The following is a 22,105-nucleotide window of genomic DNA, read 5'->3' on the forward strand; positions in this document are numbered from 1 at the left end:
GTATTGACAAGTCGCTAAAAAGTAACAGGGGCATTCTTGAGGCCGAATGGCATAACTCTATAACAATATAACCCCTACTCGGTCACAAATGCGGTTTTCTCTTAATCTTCTTCCCATAGAGGAATTTGATGGAATCCGAAGTATGCGTCCATGAAGCTCATTAGGGCATGCCCGGCCATAGAATCAACCAGGCAGTCAATTTTAGGCAAGGGAAAGCTATCCTTAGGGCATGCCTTGTTCAAATCTGTATAGTCTACGCACATCCTCCAAGTCTCATTCAGCTTTTTCACAAGAACCACGTTAGCTACCCAATCAGGGTAGTAACATTACCGACTGAAACCAGCGTCCAACAACTTTTTCACTTCAGCTGCGGCCGCCTGATTCCTCTCCTCTCCATGATTTCTTTTCTTCTGGCGGACAAGTTTAATGACTGGGTTCAGAGCCAGCTTGTGCACAGTCAGGTCAGGGCTTATGTTTGGAATTTCACTAACTTCAAACGCAAACACATCTTTAAATTCTCTCAACAGCTTGACTAACTCATCCCCAAGCAGACCCATAGCTACACTGCCTACACTGATCGTCCGACCTTGTTAGTCAGGGTCAAGCACTATATCTTGGTAATTGTTGGTCGGCTGGGGCCTTAATTCTTCTGGCTGGCCGATGGTCAGTAACTGTTATGCTTGATCAGCCTTCGTCACCTTACTCTTCTGGCCGACCTGGTATGCTGGGAGTGAGGGTTCTTTGGCTTTTAGCTCGGACGATTTCCCCTGTCCGCGTATTGTTGGCTTTACTACCAACTGATTACATTCCTTAGCCATTTTTTTACTTCCTTGAATTGATCCAATCTTCCCGTCCGTCCTTTCAAATTTTAGCAGCATCAAATGAGGAACGATTACTGCCTTAGCTGCATTTAGTGTAGGGCAGCCGAGTATGACATTGTAGCCAGTAAGCTCTTTGACCACCAGGAAACGGACAACCATGTCCCCTCCTTACCCCTTCTGCCAAAAACAGACGGGCAGATCTATCTTCCCAACTAGATAATGACATTCCCCCCAAACCCGACCAAAGGGTGGGTGACGTCTTTAAGAACATCTTAAGGGAACCTTAAATTCTTCAGGGCGGCCAGGCTGATGATATCGGACGAGCTTCCCGTATCTATTAGTAAACGGCCCACTTTCAAGTTGGATATCTTCATGATGAACACCATAGGATTGTTGTGTAGAGCTTTGACCTCCCATCGGTCGGTCTCGCTGACGGTTACTTCGGGGAAGGGTTTGATTTTAACCACGTCCGCCTGCATCACCTTTCCCAAGTTCCAAGTGTCCTGCTTGATTCTCTTTATGGTGGGGCCGCCTGAGGCAAATCCCCTCAATATTACGGCCACAAAGCTTGAATCAGTACTATTACCATCGTCTTCCTTGTCATTCTTCTTTTTCTTATCGGACTTGTTGTCTGTCCATGTGTAGGTCAACTTGAACTTCATTACATACGAGTTCAGCATGCCCTTCTTGGCTAGCTTGTCCAACAACCTCTTTAAGTTTATATAACCGTTCATGTCATGCCCCATATCCTTGTGGTCATGACATTACTTGTTTTTGTTCCTATGCTGGGCCGAGCCTCTCAACGGCTGGGGATTTTCAAACTCGAACTTATCCTTGATTTCCATCAGGATAGAGTAGCAATCCTTGTTGAAATCGTACTAAGGCTCGTATGTCCTGACTTTCTTCGATTTTGGCGGCTGGTTGTTGGCCACCCAGACTTCTTTCCTTCTGTTTCCTTTTTTCCTTTTATCGGCCGAGTCTTGCATAGTAGATTTTTTCTTCTCAGCCCCCTTGGCTGGCGCTTCTGCTTTTGTAAGTGAACAAAAGTCAGCCGCTTCAATGTAGGCCTCGGTTTCCCACAGAACGCCTACGTATGTCCAAACCATTTTTCTTACCAAATCAAACTTAAAACCATTATGCCTTAATCCCTAGAGAAATTTAGAGTAGGCCATTTCATCCGGCAGATTATGAATTTGGGCTTTTTCTTGGTTGAACCTCTGGATGTACGAACGTAGTCCCTCATTTTTTCCTTGCAAAATTGCTGCCAAGTTGAGACTTGTTTTTCGAGGCGGTATGTTGTAAGAGAAATTCCCTATGAACAGCAAACTGAGTGTGGTGAAACAATTGATGCACCCGTCCGGAAGGCTATTGAACCAATACTGCGCCACACCGTTCAAGGTGGCCGGGAAGCATTTGCACCAAGTAGCGTCATCTATGCTTTGCAAGTACATCAGGTTTCTGTACAAAGTGATGTGTTCCTCGGGGTTGCCCGTGCCATCATATGTGACCGTAAGTACACTCTTCACCTTCGTTGGCTGAGGGGAACTCAAAATATCTTGCAAAAACGGAGGCGGCTTGTCACCAAGAGTCAACAAGCGCATCTACCAATTAATTGGTTGAGGTTGCGCGGCCGGCCTAGCTAAGTATAGAGCCTGGTCGAACGTCTGGCCATATGGCGCATATTGTCCGAGGACCTGGAGACTAGACGGCAACATGTCGTTGAAAACTTGTGGGCACTGATATTGAAGTGGCTGTACTGGGGCGGGGTTGGAGTACGAACATCTTGACTCCTACTAGAGGTGGCTGAGTTGGTATGTTGGGAGAGAGACTGGTTAGAGAATTCATCCGGCATTAATTGAGTGGAGGCCGTGTCCGAGAAAACGGCACATTCCCGCTGTTTATGGCAAAGTTAGTCTCTTGCTACCCTCCAGCGTCGAGACAGCTTCGGCTCTTCTCATCGAATCTGTCTGCCCCTCTCCCAAGCCGACTGTGTTTTCGCCAACAGACTAGATGATATGTCTATTTTATATAGTATTTTACCCCCGTCCCTTGGTCATAATTAGTAGTGTTTTTGGCTCTTTAGAGCCACTTTTATTACTAATTGGTGATTTCTAGTGTTTTCGTAGATTTGGTTGACTTTTGCAAGGATTTGCACTTTTGGAGCATTTTCCCGAGATATTATAGAGCAATTACGAGCACTGGAGAAGCACGACCGGTTTCCATAGCCTAGGGCCGGTTAGAGTCATCGAACCGGTGATTAAGGGCTCGGTATAGGTGATACCTGGGCATTTGGACCAAGTATTCAAGACCCGAAGAGGAAATTCATATTGGCCCGAAGAATTGGAGCCCAATCGTAGTCCAAATAGTGGCCCAAGAGATCCGCCTGGCCAAAGAGGCTGGCGCCCGGAGGCGCGCCCGGCCGGGCGAGGGAAGCAAGGCCGGCGCCCGAAGTCGCGCCCGACCGGGCACGAGCATACTTGGAGGAAAAAGGCACGCCCGATCGGGCGGTGCCTCGCCCGATCGAGCGCGTGTTATTGTTAGGAGACGATTAGCGTCGTTTAAATTTGTTTTAGTTTAGGATTCTTACGGAGTATAAATACTTCTTCGTAAAACGATTTTAGTACCTTCTTTTACTCTTCTTTACTCTCTCTTAATTATTTCTTAGATTTTCTCTCTCTACTTAGCTTTTAGATTAGTTTTCTCTCTCATACACTTTGTTCTTAACTTGATTCTTAATCCCAGATTTAATTTGGTAACGATTTCTCCTCTCTTAATCTTAGTTGTTTATTTTATTCTTTTGATCATGTCTTGCTTTATTACTTTGATTAGTTTAGTTTTTATTATGTGTGAGTAGTTCTATTTCTAGGGTTTATGGGGATCCATAAATAATATGAAGGGGTAATTTATTGTTATTAATTATCAATGCTAGATTAATTTCATATTGTTTGATTTAATGCTCTGTGACTAGATTTGCGCAGATCTTTTATGCGTGAGTTTAACAATATTGATTCGAGATTCGACAGATGAGAATTAATGTTTAGGTCTAGTTTCAATAGGCAGATTAATTTATAAATGGTTAAGTGGAGATTCGAAAGATGAGATTTAATACCGGTAAATTAATTGTGTGATTGTAATTCGTAGCGAAAGCCCTTTATGATCTGATTAATGTATGCATTGATGAATGATTATTGTGTTTTACCCTGGAATATTATTCATTGGTGAACCTATGCCCTAGATCCTTTTATTCATTGTTTTCTCCTTATTCTTAATCTTCGTAGCTTAGTTTCATATCCAAATTTACATATTGGTTACTTTATAATCTAGATTACTTTATTAGGAATAGAAATACTCGTTTCTCTGTGGATTCAACCCTACTTCTCTATCTACATTAGTTAGAGGATTTAGGAATTACTTTTGATTAGGGAATACGACTTTACCCTGTCAAATTTTGGCGTCGTTGCCGGGGAAACACTTTTATTTTTATTTCTGATTATTTTTGTAGTCTAGGTTATTTCTTTTTGTCTCAAAGAACGTTAGTTCTCTGAGGCAAATCTCATATTTGCTTTTAGATTTTTTTTTTTGTTTATGCCCAGGTGTTCCAGATTAGGGTACATCCCATTCGATCCTGAGATTGAACGATCCTTCCATAGAAAGAAGAACCTTTACAAGCAAATTCTGGCGGATTCTGGTGATAATAATAATCACCGAGATCCTCCAACTAGTTCTAGCGATTTAGAGGTATCATCAGATCCAGAATCAGAGATGACGGCTCCAAAAAAGCTTAGTGATTACTCACAACCAAAGCTTACAGATTTTCCACATCTCACTCCCACTCCGGCTCTTGATGGGGTACAATTTGAGATTAAACCCCAATTAATAACGATGATAGAGAGGAAGCAATTTAGTGGAGCTAAGGGCGAAGACCCAAATCTTCACATTGCAGACTATTGTCAGTATTATAATACCATCAGGCAAGCCAGGGTCACACAAGACCAAATCAAGGAGATTCTCTTTCCTTTCTCTTTAACTGGAAAAGCCAAATTATGGTTCAATGGTTTAAATAAACTGCACTTGGTATAACTGACTAGGGAAACTCTTGTTTTGAACTTTTATAACAAGTATTATCCTGCAGAGAGAACAGTCGTACTACGGAGTGCAATTCAGAACTTTGCCCAAGAAGTCGATGAAAATTTATATGAGGCTTGGGAGAGGTTCAAGGACCTACAAAGAGAGTGCCCCCACCATAATTTGGCACAATGGTGGTTAATCCAAGCCTTTTACAATGGCATTGGAAATTCATCTAGAATAATTTTAGATTCTGCAGCTAGTGGGAGGTTTATGAATCTTAATGTTGATGATGCAAGTCAGGTTATTGAAGATATGGCGATACATAATTCCCAATATGGGAATCCTAGAGGCTTTGCTAACAAGGGGAAGCATAGTGTTGACTCCGTATCCTTTTTGCAAGCACAATTAACCTCTATCTGCCAGAAATTAGATAATCTTAGCACTGCTAATGTATCTAATGTTTCTGCAATTAATAATAATGCTAATGAGGATTTCTGTGGAGCAAGTAAATGCCTTTCAAGCTTATAGACAGAATAACCCATACTCCAACACCTACAATCTTGGGTACCGGAAGCATCTGTCCCTTTCCTACCGGAGTACCAATGTTCAAAATCCACCACCACAAGAACCACAGGCACCACAACAACAACAGCAGAAATATTACCATCCCAATGCTGGCCAGAAGAACCAACCACAACAACCCTCCTCATCTTCTGACCCTGCCTTGGTCAAAATTAGAGCGATGCTGGTTAATATGCAGAAGCACATAATCAAATTGCACAACTTTCCGCTACTCTACAAGCCCGCCAACAGGGAGCTCTGCCAGCACAGCCGACCAGGCCTACGGATCAAGCCTATGCAATTAATCTAAGGAGTGGTTCAAACTATAAAGGGCCCCCTATGCCCAGAGTTGATGAACCTATTTTAATAAATAATGCTAATCTTGATTCCGTTAAACCAGACAATGTAGCTAATAGCCCTGCAGGGATAAAGCATAGTACTAACATATCTAATTCTACATTGCAGGGTACGACTCCAAAGAAGGTGGCCACTCCAGATAAGAGCAATAATGCTCCAAAGCCAGTTATCAAACTTCCATTCCCCAATCGTCAACTAAAAACAAATTTGGATAAGCAGTTTGGTAAGTTCCTGGAGATGGTAAAAGATTTGAAGGTAACAGTTCCCTTCACTGAATTAATCACACAAATTCCTGCATATGTAAAATTTATGAAAGAAATATTGACAAGAAAAAGGTCTATTAGTGAGGTAGAGACAGTAGCTTTCACTGCAGAGTGTAGTGTCGTACTTCAAAATAAATCTCCAACTAAATTAAAAGATCTGGGTAGCTTTTCTATCCCTTGTCATATTGGCAATTTAATGATTGATAATGCATTGTGTGATTTGGGTGCTAGCGTTAGTGTTATGCCATTATCTGTGTGTTCCAAGTTGAATATGGGTAAATTAAAAGCTACTAATGTTACTCTACAAATGACCGACCGTTCTTTCAAATACCCCTTAGGTGTTTTAGAGGATGTTCCCGTTAGAGTAGGTAAATTTTATATACCTTTTGATTTTGTTGTTCTTGATATGGCTGAGGATATGCAAACCCCGATTATTTTGGGTAAACCATTCCTTAACACTGCAGGAGCAATCATAGATGTGAGAAATGGTAAATTAACACTATCAGTAGGGGACGATAAAATTATTTTTAACCTTAATAATACCCCTAAAAGCCCCATGACAACGGAGAAGTGCTTTAGAGTTAATGTGGTTCAGAATTATTCTAACAAGCCCCAAGCTCTTGAAAAAGATCCCTTGGAGGCAGTATCTTGTGTAACATCCCTTTCAGATGAGATAGAAAAATGGCAGAAGGAAGTTGATGCAATAGAAAGAGCCCTCTATACTGTCGGTCTTGGTTTTGAGGACGAAAAGGTGGAATCGATCAAGCAAATTGTGGAAATTGAGCCTACGGTGAGTGTTCCGCCAGATCGAGTTGCAAGTGTTAAATGCGATGACAATTTGAAGCAACCCTCGATCAAAAAGAGGGATCTTTAGTGCGTAGCATTGAAGAACCCCCAAACCAAGTCAAGGAGGATCCACCAGACAAAGTGAATTGGCGTCCCACAGGGTATGTCCAGAAGCCGCGTCGTAGCCTAAACATCGCTCGACTGGGTGAGAAACCACCCGACCAGGCGTTAGGTCGAGGGTCCTAGTTCTTGTACTTGGTAAAAAGGTCGTGCGGGACCTAGATAAACCAGCGCTTCGCGGGAGGCAACCCGTACTTTAATGCTTTCTAGACTAGTATCTTTTTCTTTTTCTTATGAGAGGAGAGATGAGGGAATTTAATGGGTTTTATGAGTGTTTATACAGGTTTGAAGGAAAAGATTTAGCCAAAATTTGAAGAAAAGAAGAAAATAAGAAAATCGTCCAATTAGCATCGGGCCCGATCGGTCGAGTGTCGCCTGACCGGGCGCAAGAGCAAGGGTTGAAAAAGCTCAATTTTCGCCCGACCGGGCGCGAAACTCGTCGTATAAGGACATCTTAGATCGCCCGATCGGGCGAAGGGCACGCGACCGGGCGCGAGAGGAGACAAAAATTTAGGCATCAGATCGCCCGATCGGGCGAAGGGCGCCCAACTAGGCGCGAGAGTCAAAGAAAAATCAGGTATTAGATCGCCCGATCGGGCGAAGCCCGCCCGATCGGGCGAAGCCCGCCCGACCGGGCGCGAGAACATAATATAAAATCATTCAGATCACCCGATCGGGCGACCACTCGCCCGACCGGGCGCGAGCCACACGGGCTCTTTTTCTTCTTCTTCCTTCTTCTTTCTTCTTTCTTTTCTCATTCTTATCTCTTTCCTCCATAACTTTCTCTCTCTAAAACCTTAAAACCTCTACCTTCTCTCTAAGATTTTCTCTTCATTTGTCACCTAAATCCAAATATCTTTACATATTCTTAATCCTCTCTTCATCCTCTACAATTCTATATATAAATTTTCGAATTCCATTCAAATTAATTTTCATACCCATTTTTACCATGGCTTCAAAGAGGGCTCGGTCTATTTTCGGTAGGAGTTCTAGCTCGAGGGAGGAGTACGACCCGGATTTACAACTCCCCTATTGGCCAACGATCCGTATTGCTAGCCAGGAGCAAAAGGAGCGGCTAGAACACCTAGTCGGGCGCAAGGTAATTTCTTCACAGTGGTTACACCGCCCTACTTTAGAAACTTATGATTTGTATGATTTTGTTAAACGATTTTTGAATGACATAGGAATGAGAAAATTTGTTGATATGCATTATCCTACATACCGTGAATTAACTTGTGAATTCTTGTCTTATTTGAAAGTTGTAAATAGTAGAAATGGACCGAATTTATTTTTTAGGTTGAACAAAAGAAATATTAGTTTAACATATGTGGAATTTTGTAAATTGTTTGAATTGAATTCTGAATTACATACCAATGGCATGTTGATTACAAAATGGGTGACATTTATTATGCTCTGACTGGTTTGCCTACCCCCGACCCCCAAAATGCTAGTACCAAACCTATTCATCACCCTATCCCAAAAATCTGGCAAAGATTTGCGGGTTTGTGTTTTCTAGGTAGGAATGAGCTTCATAACGCCCAAACCAATGAACTAGCTGTTATAGGACACTATGTGTTTGGGTTTGGGAAACTGAACATGGGTAGATACATTATCCACCATTTGAGTAGACATGCCACATCCAGTACCCAGTCTCGCACCCCCTTTCTATCGGAGGCCTTATCACTAAAATAGCAGTGAAAAGGGTCGGTTTTGTTGAGAGTGAACCTCACCAACTGACCAACTGTGGACCGGATACCTATATGACTGCTAGGTATTTTGAGGAGTTGGGGTACGATTGGACAGTGAGCAGACACCCCACTGGTGTATTAGGACTGAGACCGAGCAGACTTTGCCCATCATTCCCCTACCTAGTCCTAACTTGACCGCCTTTTTCCCCGGGCAAGCATCCTACACTTATGACCTTTTAGTTGCCAACGCTAGGGGGCAAGCACCACCAGTACAACCACCAGTTCCACCACCCCAGCCTCATCCCAAGGTAGCGTTTTCTCCACCTCGCATGTCTCACTCTGTCCCCCATGTTGACTCTGACCCGGTTTGGGACCTTTAGAGTATAGGTCAGGCTTTAGGACGTATCGAGCATTCCCACACTGACCTTAGGAGGATGGTAGGCTCCATAGACCAGAGGTTAGGGTACCTGGAGGGGAACCAGGGTAGAGGTCTCTACCCTATGTACGATGATTATGCTCGTCGTGGAAACATTCCCGACGATGCTATTTACCCTGACTGGTTTCAGCCTCCACCCCAGGGATACGATAGGGATCCCACTGCCCATGGCATTTATACTGACTATTCTTCCTTCCATGGGTACGGCCAGGACATTCCTTTCGGGGGACCGGCGGGTGGGAGTTTTCATGCTGACTATTTTGGTGGTAGCTCTTCTGGTGCAGGTGGTCCAGGTGGCAGTGGAGGTGCAGGGTTCGGCTCCATGGATGAGGATGATCAGGACTAGCTATGCTGGGCTAGTTCCCGAGCCAATGAGGACATTGTCTGATTGTGGCTTGGGGGAGATTTTGGATTTGGTATCTTTCTTTTTCTCTTTTCTATTATTTTTGGTGTGTTTTCTTAGTTTAGATTTATTGTTTTCTAAGTTAGTTTTATTGTTTTATTATATATAAAAAATACAAAAAAAATTAAAAAAATATAAAAAATCCAAAAATACGTTCCAATGAATTATAAAACTTGCTTGCATGTGCCCCTTACTTGAGAAAATTGTTTTGATTCTTGGTTATATGACGATAAATATTGTGGATTAGTTGATCATGATTCGATGTTCGATTGCCTTGGAACCTTAACATGCGTCAATTTTGCCCAACTATTTGTGAATATAGTGCTTGACTAGTTGATTTGGTTAGGGATGTGTGTTAGTTCCTGGTATGTCAAGGAATTTGAGTATTGATTTGCAACTTAAGTAATGTTTGTATGACTCATTATTATGCACATTGAGGAGGACGAAGGCATTTGTTCTTTTAGGTAGTCTTCAGATGATTGTAGATACATTTGTTCCCTTCTTGCTACCCATGTTGTTGTCTTGACCTTTTTGTCGTTTATTAGCCACATTACAAGCCTATTTTGCCCCATTGGTTACTAGTCCCAAACTTGACTTGAGGGAGCTATTAGTGAGTGAGGTGAGGGAGTTTGTAGTGTGCTTATTATTTGCACAATTTGGGTGGGTTTTGAGAAGTTATTTTATTCTTGATTATATTTATTTTTTATGAGTATGAAAGTTATATCTTCTTGAAAAAAATAAAGTATGATGTTATGAAAAAAAAAAAAAAGAGAAGTTCAGGAAAAATAAAAAAATGAGAAAAATTAGTGAACTTCAAAAGGAAAAAAAACAAAAAGAAAAAAAAAAGTGTTCAATGTTCAAATGTTCTAGTTGGAGATTGATCAAAAGGAAGAAAAAAATTGAACTTCAATGAAAAATTCAAATTTGGAAAATAAAGTTTGTTTATTCACTCCACTTCTTTATTATTATATCTTATGAGTGAAATTATAAGAGTTGGGATTGTTTATATTATTTGGAGTTGTATTTGGTGGATTTTTGTTGGGGTTGAGTTATGTAGGAGATGTTGATCATTATTTATTTTGATCATGGGTTTTACTAGGATTTGCTCCCTTAAGCATAGCTTTTCTCTCGCTTGTTCCCAAATGATTCCTACCCTTTACCCTTGCCTTACATTACAAGCTTTAAAGACCTTCCGACCCTTGTGCATAGAGTTGTATGAATGTGAAAGTGTTGTTTATCAATGCAAGTTATGATTTGACATATTTCGAGTCGACTAGTAGGTTGAGCGTGCATTGTTTTTATACACACGAGAGTGTGAGTTGGGAGGGCATTGTTCACATAAAGGGGTTGGATGGAGAGCGATCGAGTAATTTTTTACTCGCCACATAAATGAGAGTTGAGTGTGTGAGCACTAGTCTTGAATGCTATATGCTCTTGTGGGTTGCTCTATTTGACAATTGTTAGGGAAGAAAGGTAATTGGATAGATTTGATTGATTGATTTTGAAGCATGTTTATTGGATTTACCTTGAATTGTTTGTGCTTGATTTCTACTTTTAGGGGTGAAGCATATTTATTTATTCATTGATGAGATCTTTGCTTAGGGACAAGCAAAAGTTTGGCTTGAGGGAGTTTGATATGTCTATTTTATATAGTATTTTACCCCCGTCCCTTGGTCATAATTAGTAGTGTTTTTGGCTCTTTAGAGCCACTTTTATTACTAATTGGTGTTTTCTAGTGTTTTCGTAGATTTGATTGACTTTTGCAGGGATTTGCACTTTTGGAGCATTTTCTCGAGATATTATGGAGCAATTACGAGCACTGGAGAAGCACGACCAGTTTCTATAGCCCAGGGCCGGTTAGAGCCATCGAACTGGTGATTAAGGGCTCGGTATAGGTGATATCGGGGCATTTGGACCAAGTATTCAAGACCCGAAGAGGAAATTCAGATTGGCCCGAAGAATTGGAGCCTAATTGTAGTCCAAATAATGGCCCAAGAGAACCGCCCGGCCAAAGAGGCTGGCGCCCGGAGGCGCGCCCGGCCGGGCGAGGGAAGCAAGGCCGACGCCCGAAGTCGCGCCCGGCCGGGCGCAAGCATATTTGGAGGATAAAGGCGCGCCTGATCGGGCGCTTGTTATTGTTAGGGGACGATTAGCGTCGTTTAATTTTGTTTTAGTTTAGTATTCTTACGAAGTATAAATATTTCTACGTAAAACGATATTAGCACCTTCTTTTACTCTTCTTTACTCTATCTTAATTATTTCTTAGATTTTCTCTCTCTACTTAGCTTTTAGATTAGTTTTCTCTCTCATACACTTTGTTCTTAACGTGATTCTTAATCCCAAATTTAATTTGGTAACGATTTCTCTTCTCTTAATCTTAGTTGTTTATTTTATTCTTTTGATCATGTCTTGCTTTATTACTTTGATTAGTTTTGTTTTTATTATGTATGAGTAGTTCTATTTCTAGGGTTTATGGGGATCCATAAATAATATGAAGGGGTAATTTATTGTTGTTAATTATTAATGCTAGATTAATTTCCTATTGATTGATTTAATGCTCTATGACTAGATTTGCGCAGATCTTTCATGCATGAGTTTAACAATATTAATTCGAGATTCGACAGATGAGAATTAATGTTTAGGTCTGGTTTCAATAGGCAGGTTAATTTATAAATGGTTAAGTCGAGATTCGAAAGATGAGATTTAATACCGGTAAATTAATTGTGTGATTGTAATACGTAGCGAAAGCCCTTTATGATCTGATTAATGTATGCATTGATGAATGATTATTATGTTTTACCCTGGAATATTATTCATTGGTGAACCTATGCCCTAGATCCTTTTATTCATTGTTTTCTCCTTATTCTTAATTTTCGTAGCTTAGTTTCATATCCAAATTTACATATTAGTTACTTGAAAATCTAGATTACTTTATTAGGAATAGAAAGACTCGTTTCTCTGTGGATTCGATCCTGCTTTCCTATCTACATTAGTTAGATGATTTAGGAATTACTTTTAATTAGGGGATACTTTACCCTGTCACTAGACAAGTTCGTCAGTGGCACCCTTGGATACCTTCCCTGCGGCCGGCAAAATGGGTGTTCCCTGTTGCGTTGGTTTCTTTGTTTTGAGTTTTCTTTGGAGCACCTTCTCCCTCTTTCCTAGGCGGCAACCTAGAGCTAGAAGCTCAATTGCTCTAAAACTCCTTCCAAAGTTTGTTGAGTGCAGCCTGCAAGGAAGCAGTAGTAACTAGAGGATCCTCGGCCTCTTGAAATGAGGCGGTCAAACACTAGTAGAAAAATAGCTAGCCGTAACGGGCAAAAAAGGCCTATCCGTAACGGGCAACGGCCGTTACGTATGTCACCGTTATGGATAGCCAGTGTTATTTGTAACGGGCAGTGTCCGCTACAAATAACGAGTTATTCGTAACGGGCATTTCAACTACCCGTTACAATGTGCCCGTTACGAATAACCCGTTATTTGCAATGGGCATTTCAACTGTCCGATACAAATAACCCGTTATTTGTAACAGGCATTTCAACTATCCCCGTTATAAATAACGGGTTATTCGTAACAGACAGTTGAAATACCCGTTGTAACAGGCACTTGAAATGTCATTACAAATAACCTGTCATTACAAATAACCTGTCATTACAAATAACCCGTTATTCGTAACGAACATTTCAAATGCCCGTTACAAATACATTTAGCCTCAATTTTAAAAAAAATCCATAATTTGTTAGGTTGTTGGAAGCTTATTATTCAATGTAAATTTTTATTTATTCCACACTTAATTAGTGCAGTAAGCCACAAAACTAATAATAAAAAATATAAAAAAAAAAAAAAAAAAAAAAAAACCAAGAAACAACAAGTTTTTTTCCAACCAACAATTTTTAATTAGTATAATTGGGACAGCAACAAGGGTTCCAACCAAGGCACGAACTGCATCTGCTTTCACTGATTCCAACCTCTCTTCATTTCGGGTGATCTCACCCTTCTCCCCCAAAGCTCGTTCCACTTCTTCAACCAATGCTTTTGCTTCTAAGACAGAAAGAATTCCATTGGCATCAATGTTGAACTTAACTTCGATTTGGGGTACCAGTTATAGTATTGAACTTTACTTCGTATATGTCTTTAATCGTTAGTTGTGCGCCCTTTGAAACAGTTTCAACGGGTGTCTTCAATCTGCAGAATTTAAAGTAGTCCGTCAGTAATCAAAGCAAAGTGACACAATTTGAGCAAATAACTAATACAGTTTTCTATAATGTTTTGTGCTGTCTTGTGTTGCAGTAATGAAAGGTAAGCTGTCAAAACACACGATTGATGATCTTAGTAAAATCTGAAATGATTTCTGAAGTCACATACCTGTGTAAAAGTGTTATACTCATATACTTGCCTAATGCTAGTCTGACTTAAGGTTGAAAGTTCAATCTTTGCCTTCTCAGTAGAGCTTGTCTGTCATTCCGAAGATCAATACCCTCATTCTTCTTGAAAGTTTCTGCTAGCCAATCTACCATTCTCTGCAGCAGCAATTGCAAAAAAATGTAACATTCAACTAAAAAAGAGTCACGAGTCAATTAAAGCTAATATATGGCATTCTTATTCCTTGTTTCCTACCTTCTCAAAGTCATTGTCTTTCAAATGAGTGTCACCTGATGCTGATAACACTTCAAAAACTCCATCTCCAACCTTAAGAACTTCAAAAGGCAGAAAGAGGTGCAATGTAAGATAATCTGATGTATTGCATCAAAATTTACTTCCCGCAGAAGGCTGATAAATGCATATTCAAAAGGAAACTCAAGACCAGAACACATATAAAAGTAGGACAAGTAACCCACCACCCAAGTTGAAAAAGATAAGTTTTCAAGAAGTGTACCATAAGAATCTAAGTGGAGTCAATCTCCAATCTCAGCCTACGACATGACTAAAATGGAATTTCATAAACTAATAAAAATTATAAATCCATATAAGATTAGTAGCAGCATGCCATTTTCAAATCAGAAAAGAGTTTATTGAATTTTTAACAACACCCCCAAAAGAATAAGAGAGTTTACTAGAAGAGCACTATTATTATTACTTAATAAAGAGGCTATGAACAAAGAACCCGCAAAATGGGTGAGTGAATCATAAATTGGGAATCATTAAATAAGAGGAAGAAGAAAGAATTTTCTACAACTGAAGATCTCTCTTACCTTCTCTAGGAACCAAATAATATAAAATAGAGAAAATACTTGAGATATAAGGGAGCCTAAAAGTAAATATAAAACCCTGCGATTATGTACTCTACATGCTTACGTTTGCTCATTAGCAACAAAAAGTGCTAGATAAACTTAAAACCAGAATGACTAGTAATATAAAATGAAAACAAAGGAATTAAAGAAGGGCATTAATAAGGGTATTCCAAATTTAATCATATAATCAAGTTGCAAAGACATAGCAAGGGCAGGCCGGAAACTTGCAAAAACCTAGGCTAATGACAATTTTTCCGCTAGTGACCCTTAAATTTTACCCACATCATAAGCAATATCATACGGAATCAAATCATCCAACACAACCATATATAGCAGATGTAGGGAATATTTCAAGCATTACCCCAAACTTGAACCCCACTGTGATCATACACTTAAACATAGTGGCGTCCAAAGAGAAGGAAGCTATAGTAAAAGAGTCGCCAACAAGTTTTAAAAAATTGTAAACCATTCACAGGGTGTAAAGGGTGAAGGTTACACCCCTTAATTCCAATAGGTTTAAAACCAAGACTGGAAGTTCGGGGATGAAGGTACAAATCAAATCTAAAAGAGAAAGAATCTGCTCTAATAATAAGCCTCTACTTTATTCTTCTCATATTTATGAACGCTTTCTGAATAACATTAGTAGTAGTAGTAGTAACATGATACTAACAGGATTAATAACAAACTCTAGCATGTCACTAAACAATAAAAATCAAAGCTTTAATCCTAACATGATACCAACATGAATATTAGGAAGACAATAGGAAGCATTCTTTTAATTATACTTTATATTAAGAATTTTTAGTTAACCCTAAACATGATACTATGAAGCAATAAAACATCTTAACATGATACTAAGAATCAAAATAATAATCTAAGCACGATTTTAATATCAAAATATCAATAAAGCAATTAAAGGACTTACTTGGATGTCTCGTATCTCTTTCTAATAACAAAATACACACGTTAGTAACTTCAAGGAAAATAAAATCAAATAATTAAACTAAATAATCGAAATAGAGGTTTGAGACCAAACCCTCATAAATACCAAACCAATCACGTCTAAAATGAAGGCAACTTCGAATTATGCTAGATGTGTCTGGATCTTGTGAATCTGGAATTTTATTTGTAAATAGGGTTGGTGTAGAAAGAGAGAGAAAGTATCAAGAAATTCTTAATGAGAGTTGGTGAGAATTAGTGAAGAATTGATGAGAATTGGTGATTAAAAACGGAGGTCTAAGGACGTTATTTATAATGAAAATAGTCCGGATTTGATAAAAGAAAAAGAATCAGAGTTTGCTAAGGAATAAAACATGTCCCTGTCGCCGCAATAGCCCCTGTCGCCGATCTGTTGCTAGGCGACAGCATGGCGTTCGGCGCTGCAGGCGATTTTCCCACACGTTTTCTATTTTTTGATAAAATTAAGTTGTAAAAATCCGGACGAGGGGTAAAATCGTAATTTCATTTAAAATATTTCTTTTATTCCAAATAAAACTCATAAAACTTAATTATCAATCCTAATCACATTAAGATTCAAAAGAACCTTCTAGAAGATTCTAAAAGACTATAATCAATCCTAATTGCATTAGGAATGAGAATTCATAATAGGCCCCCCTCTAGATCATCGGGCCGCAGATAAAGATCAAATCGGGTCCAATCAGTAATTGGGCTTATAATATATCGTTAGAAAGCTCTTTACGAGTCCAATCCAATTACACTATTACTGGACCCTTGTCATGGACCAAACTAAACAGGATTGGCTATTTTCATAAAATAGGTTTTCGAAAACAGAAAGAAAGAATTTTAATAAAAACTAACCACAACACTAGACTTTCCACACTTTCACTTTATTCGATTATAATTTGACGTGAAAGTAATTCATCACCGGGTCTGGTTTTGGAAAGACACAAATGGGTGTCTACAGTAGCAATGCACAACAATTCAGAAACATAACACACTGAAAAAACTAGTAAATTAGCAAATAACCCAAATCAAGACTAGATAGAATTTGTGAAGCTAATTATCCCCACCAAAACAACTAATCACTAGGCATAGCCTCGTAGAGTTGTAGTTTTAGGGTGGTGTTAATTTCAAACAAATCTTAAGTGAAGACTAAGTAGAATTTACTCAACCAAAAATGAAATATAATCTAGTCATTCATTTAATTGCTCCAACAGACAAATTCACATACTAGCGAACCAAATTTTTTTCTATCATAGCTCGTTATAGATTGCAGCCACCTTGATTAACAGGGCACGGAGCCAATGGTGATCTTACATAAACTAATGTACATACTCCAATATCTAACCAAATACTGGAATAAGAAAAGGCAAGGTTTTGCTTTTATATCTTAATATACATATAACTATTACCCATATTTAGCTACCGACGGTGTAGTACACATTGAAAGATCTAATCTTTGTGTCAATTACAACACAAACCATCATCCAAGATCTCTTCTCTTTCAAAATTCCCACAAAATCAAAACATCAAACAAAACAATAATAAATTGCACCAATTACGGACACCAATTCAGACAAACAATACACCTAAAACCCATATATTATCAAACAACCCAAATCAAGAAAATGAACCAAACCAAGAAAAAAAAAACAATTATAAAATGAATGAAACAAAATTGACTTACAATGATTATTTTCACAAACCAAAATATCAGGTAGGTCCCAAAGCGCAACCATATTCAAAGCCTCAAACAATTGTCCTTGATTAGCAGAACCATCACCATACTAAGCAAAACTTACTTCTGAGAAAAAGCCAATCCAACACCCAACGGAACCTGCGCACCAACAATTCCATGACCGCAATTATTAATGCAAACTGACGACACACACTCATATTCAATAAACAAGATACACAAGTGGCCGATGGCCAGCACAAATTTAAGAGGCTTACACATGAAACTCAATCTAGTACACACACAGAACATCCTGACTTACTCTATCCCAAACCTTCACAAGTCATATTAAGATTATAATATGCTGCACTAACAAATAGCATTTTAAGAGTAGAGCTACTGGGCTAAAAGTAAAGGGTTCTTCCAAAGACAACAAAAACTCAAATTTCTTTATGGAAAAACTAAAAATATGCACAACAGCATTCACATGTATCTTAGACACATGACAAAATTTAGAAAACTACTAAAACTGCAAACATCACCATTAAATGACTTAAGTCATCAAGAAACAAATCCTAGAAAAGGACAAACAATACTGGCAGCAGGAATCCCAAACGAAGCCTGCTCTATACCCCCACAGTCCCACACGTCTTCACAAAACAGCACAATTAATCAGGAAATTCTCTAGAATAATAATGTATCAGCAAATGCACTATGCTTGCAAATAAATTTCTCAACTAAATTTCAATATGCATCACAATATAGGCAATATTTCTTCCAGCAATTCCAATAATCACTCCACGTCTACAATGTAGGACAACTCAATGTGCATTAAATAAGTCATTAAGTCATTGTATAGAATAGAGACCTAAACTATCAATTGGATTACAAGAAATCAAATACTAATTAATTTTGTCAAAACCATTTTAGCCCCTCAAAAAAATTTCAATTTTTTAAGACAAACATACAGGATTATGAAAAAAAAAAAAATTGATGCCCCAAATAAATATCACCAATTAAAATCCCAACAATTAAGCTTGAAGATAGCAATAAAATTGGGAACAAAAACAATAAGGGACATTAAAAAGAAATTAAATAAAAAGGAAGATGAACTTCCAGAGAATTGTTAAACAAATTGATACCCAAGTTAAAAGCTTGAGTAACATCAGCAATGGATTCTTCCTCAGAAATATCACCAAAGACTTTGCCAAGAGAAGAAGCGCCAAAAACCAAAACCCAATTAATCACGGCAAAAAAATCAAACTTGAATCTCCAACAAGGAATTCTATAAAGTCCCATTAAGAGGGGGCAACGATTATAACTACAGTACCTTCATACTAAACTGAATGAAGTTTCAAAAAACTCTTAAAACAAAAGGGAAGGTCAAATTATTATGTATGATTGTAAATAATTTATGGGTGTGAAAGAAAAATGTAAATATTGATAAAATCTAAGCTGAAATTAAATTAAATTCTTACACATAAAACCCAATAATTTCACCAAATTGGAATTAAATTTTTCTAGATCTAGCGAAAATACACCCAAATCTAATAAACATATAATCAAAAGAAAAGATCTAGCGAAATTACTGTAAAATACCTAGCAGAAATAAACCCCCGCTGCATCAAAACCTCCGCCGCATCATCGTCTTCATTAGAATCGTACACAGGAGTCGGTTCGCCAAACGGGGAGCAGCTATTCGGCTTCAAAAGCTAAGGGTTAGAATGAGCCGAAGGAGGGATAATTAGGCGGTGAAATTGGGGGATGAAAATGAATGGAGGTTCAACAATGGAGGGAGAAGAGAGAAAATGGAGGTAAGGAGAGGTAGAAGAGAGAGTGAAGTGAGAAAATTCTCCATTGATAGCAGCTCCAAGGAGAGAGAGGAAAGAGAGTGAATGCGTGATTGAAAGAGAGAGATAGAGTGGCTGAGTGTGGCCGCTTGAAATAAGAAAGTGAAAAGGAGATGAAGTAAGATTTTTAGGGTTTTTAAATTATTTGTATTAGGCAATTGGTGCCCTTTATAAACACAAAATTATTCGTAACGGGCAAAATTCCGGCCGTTACAAATAGGATTATTTTGTAACGGGCAGCATTTTACCCGTAACGAAAAATATTTTACGAACCATTACGCTATTTTAATGTAACGGACAGTTATTTTACCCGTTACAAATAGGTTTTTAGTAACTGGAAAATTACTGCCCGTTACAAATAGGGTGTTACAAATGAGATTTTTTCTACTAGTGAAAGGACCGCTGGAGTGGATTGTAGTGACTATGTCCTCTACATGAGCGTCCTCGCTGGGACGAGGGGCGGTATTAGGTGTCTGACAATCTATTTCCATAACAGACGAGTATCCCCACAGACGGCGCCAAATGTATCGGGTGATTTTTGGATTTCCTCGGACACTGGTCACGTTCTTCAGGCAATGAGACTCAAACACCTGCAAAATGAACGAATATTCCTTTACCGGAATATTTGCCTCCGACGATCAAGTCAGTGATCTGAAACGGAAAGGCTAGAGGGAGAAAGTAGAGAGAAGTTGGAGCTATTTAGTGCTCTTTTTTATGTGATGACACAATCCACCCCCCATCATAAATGATTGGGGTATTTATAGGGGTGAGAGTTTATACCCCTTTAGGATTTGTACCCTAAATTTGCGTGACCTTATTGGATGCGCAATCAGGTTGTGCCACGTGCAAGATGGGTCGCCGCTTTTGCGGCTTTCAACAGTATTTCTCGGGATTTGGGCTTTGATGTAAGAAATGCCTTTTTCTCTTATCTCAGGTGCTCTTTTTGAGCATTAGACACGCGTCATCTTTCCATAAGGACACGTGTTGCCCTCTAGTTCGGCCACGTGTCACTATGGGATTGGACCACGTGTAAGGGGTATATTTACCCACAACAACAACAACAACAACAACAACAATAATAATAATAATGGAACAATTATTAAAAAAAAAAAAAAAATACAGTAAATAAAAAGACCTTGGACTTAGAACCTGTTCTCATTCACTGAACTGAGCTGAACTGAACTGAACTGAATTAAACTTTTTAAACTGAACTAAACTGAAATGAAATGAATATTTAATAAGAGAAGAAAATTAGAAGCTGAACTGAAATGAATTTATTAGAGTTGAACTGAACTGAATTGAACTTATTAGAATTCAATTGAAATGAAAATAATCGTATGAGAACATACTCTAAGTTAACGAGTTTGACATGTTGGAAATAAAGAAAGGAAATTCAAAGGGTCAGATATGGGCGCCCGATCAGGCGCCCGACCGAGCGAGACCCGCTCGATCGGGTGCAATAAGAGTCGTAAAATTATGGAGTTCCGTCGCCCGATCGGGCAAGCTCCGCCCGATCGGGCGCCCGACCTGGCGCTCGATCGGGCGATCCCCGCCCGACCGGGCGCGAGAAGGCGTCTGGAAAAGGGAGTAACCGCCCGATCGGGCGAGCTCCACCCGATCGGGCGCGTGTTTGTCTGTTGGACTCCAACGGTTCCCTTGGATTCCTTTTCTTGTTTGATTTCTTGTAACCCCCCATTTAAGAGGTTGATTATGGTGTTTTAATCACCATAATATTTTTTATTTCTTTTCTTTGTTCATAGAAGATTCCTCCATGATCTTTCATCTTCTTCTATCATTCATCTCTATGAATTGGAGGATGTTTTTCTGATTTTAATATACACAAGAAATACATATCAAACACAAGCATGCTTAAACACATACTCTATATTGGGCATAAGTTACTTGGCTCCAACCTTCCACCCAAAAGTGCCTTGTGTGGAAGTGGTGTGTTAACCTTATGGAACGTGCCGGCGAATACAATAGTGCACTCCGGTTGCGCCGGAATTTTCAAGTCGGTGATTTGCATCACGACACACCGTACTCTTTCATTATCTCAAGATCATCTTTTCGATCTTCTTATGTTAGAAATATAGCCTTGAAAATACTTCTTATATTACAACAATTTGAAAACAAAATTATATATTTTCATTGGCTACTAATTGGGTATTGATCGAAAGATTGGATGATGTCAGGAAAAAAAACAATTTTTTGGGAAAAAATGTTTCTCACGTTTTTCTGGGAGCAGTCCTGGAAATGGACCCCGATCGAAGGTCAATCGTTGTTGGTTAGGGCTGAAATTTTGGGAGCTTGTTAGGGACATATGAAGCTTAAGCTTCATTTTCAACGGTTGGATTGTTAATAGCTGCTCACGTTTGGGAGTCATGGCTTCAATGTTAAGTTGCATTTTTGGAGAGGAAATTTGGGCGTACTACGTAGAATGTTCATCTTTGATAATTGAATTAATTCAAGGGAGGTCCTCTCTAAACTAATTTTATTTTGATTATGCTTAGCACGTGATTTTAGTTCTAATAATCTTGGCAAATATATGAGTTGTGATTTTTGGCATTATAATATTAGATGATTATTTTGTCCATAATGTAGTATTTGTTACATGATTATTAGTTTATAGGCTAAAGTATAATCCATGTTATATATGTGTGATATTACATGACATGATTATTTCTATGTCTTTGTTCTATGCTTGTGGTTTGAACTTAGCACTTAGAAATACGTTAGTTGGTTTTATTTACCAATTTGTTTATTTTTGAACATATGTGTTGTTTTGCTCATTGAGAAAGTAAATATTAGGTTATTGCTTTAGATTAATTTTCTTTTAGCAATATATTGTGTTCCTAATATTTACATGCCTATTTTAATAAATAGTTC

The 22,105-nt window shown here is 38.8% G+C and overlaps 1 long non-coding RNA gene and 1 other non-coding gene across 3 annotated transcripts; both read right to left on the reverse strand.

Annotated features, from left to right (window-relative positions):
* Positions 1 to 4,964: 4,964 nt before the first annotated feature.
* Positions 4,965 to 5,071, reverse strand: LOC145641278 (small nucleolar RNA R71). The gene has a single exon (XR_014115330.1). It is a non-coding gene; the product is annotated as a small nucleolar RNA R71 (small nucleolar RNA).
* Positions 5,072 to 13,240: 8,169 nt separating this feature from the next.
* Positions 13,241 to 19,339, reverse strand: LOC145640965 (uncharacterized). Of its 2 annotated transcripts, XR_014115044.1 has the most exons (6): positions 18,969 to 19,339; positions 17,382 to 17,531; positions 15,660 to 15,848; positions 14,121 to 14,200; positions 13,869 to 14,023; positions 13,242 to 13,688 (listed from the first exon to the last, which is right to left on the reverse strand). It is a non-coding gene; the product is annotated as an uncharacterized LOC145640965 (long non-coding RNA). The 2 variants fall into 2 exon arrangements; XR_014115043.1 differs by having other exon boundaries at positions 13,241 to 13,688; positions 15,660 to 17,531.
* Between the last annotated feature and the right edge of the window lie 2,766 nt (positions 19,340 to 22,105).

This window comes from Chenopodium album, chromosome 7 (assembly GCF_948465745.1).
Source record: "Chenopodium album chromosome 7, dcCheAlbu1.1, whole genome shotgun sequence".
Lineage (NCBI taxonomy): Eukaryota > Viridiplantae > Streptophyta > Magnoliopsida > Caryophyllales > Amaranthaceae > Chenopodium > Chenopodium album.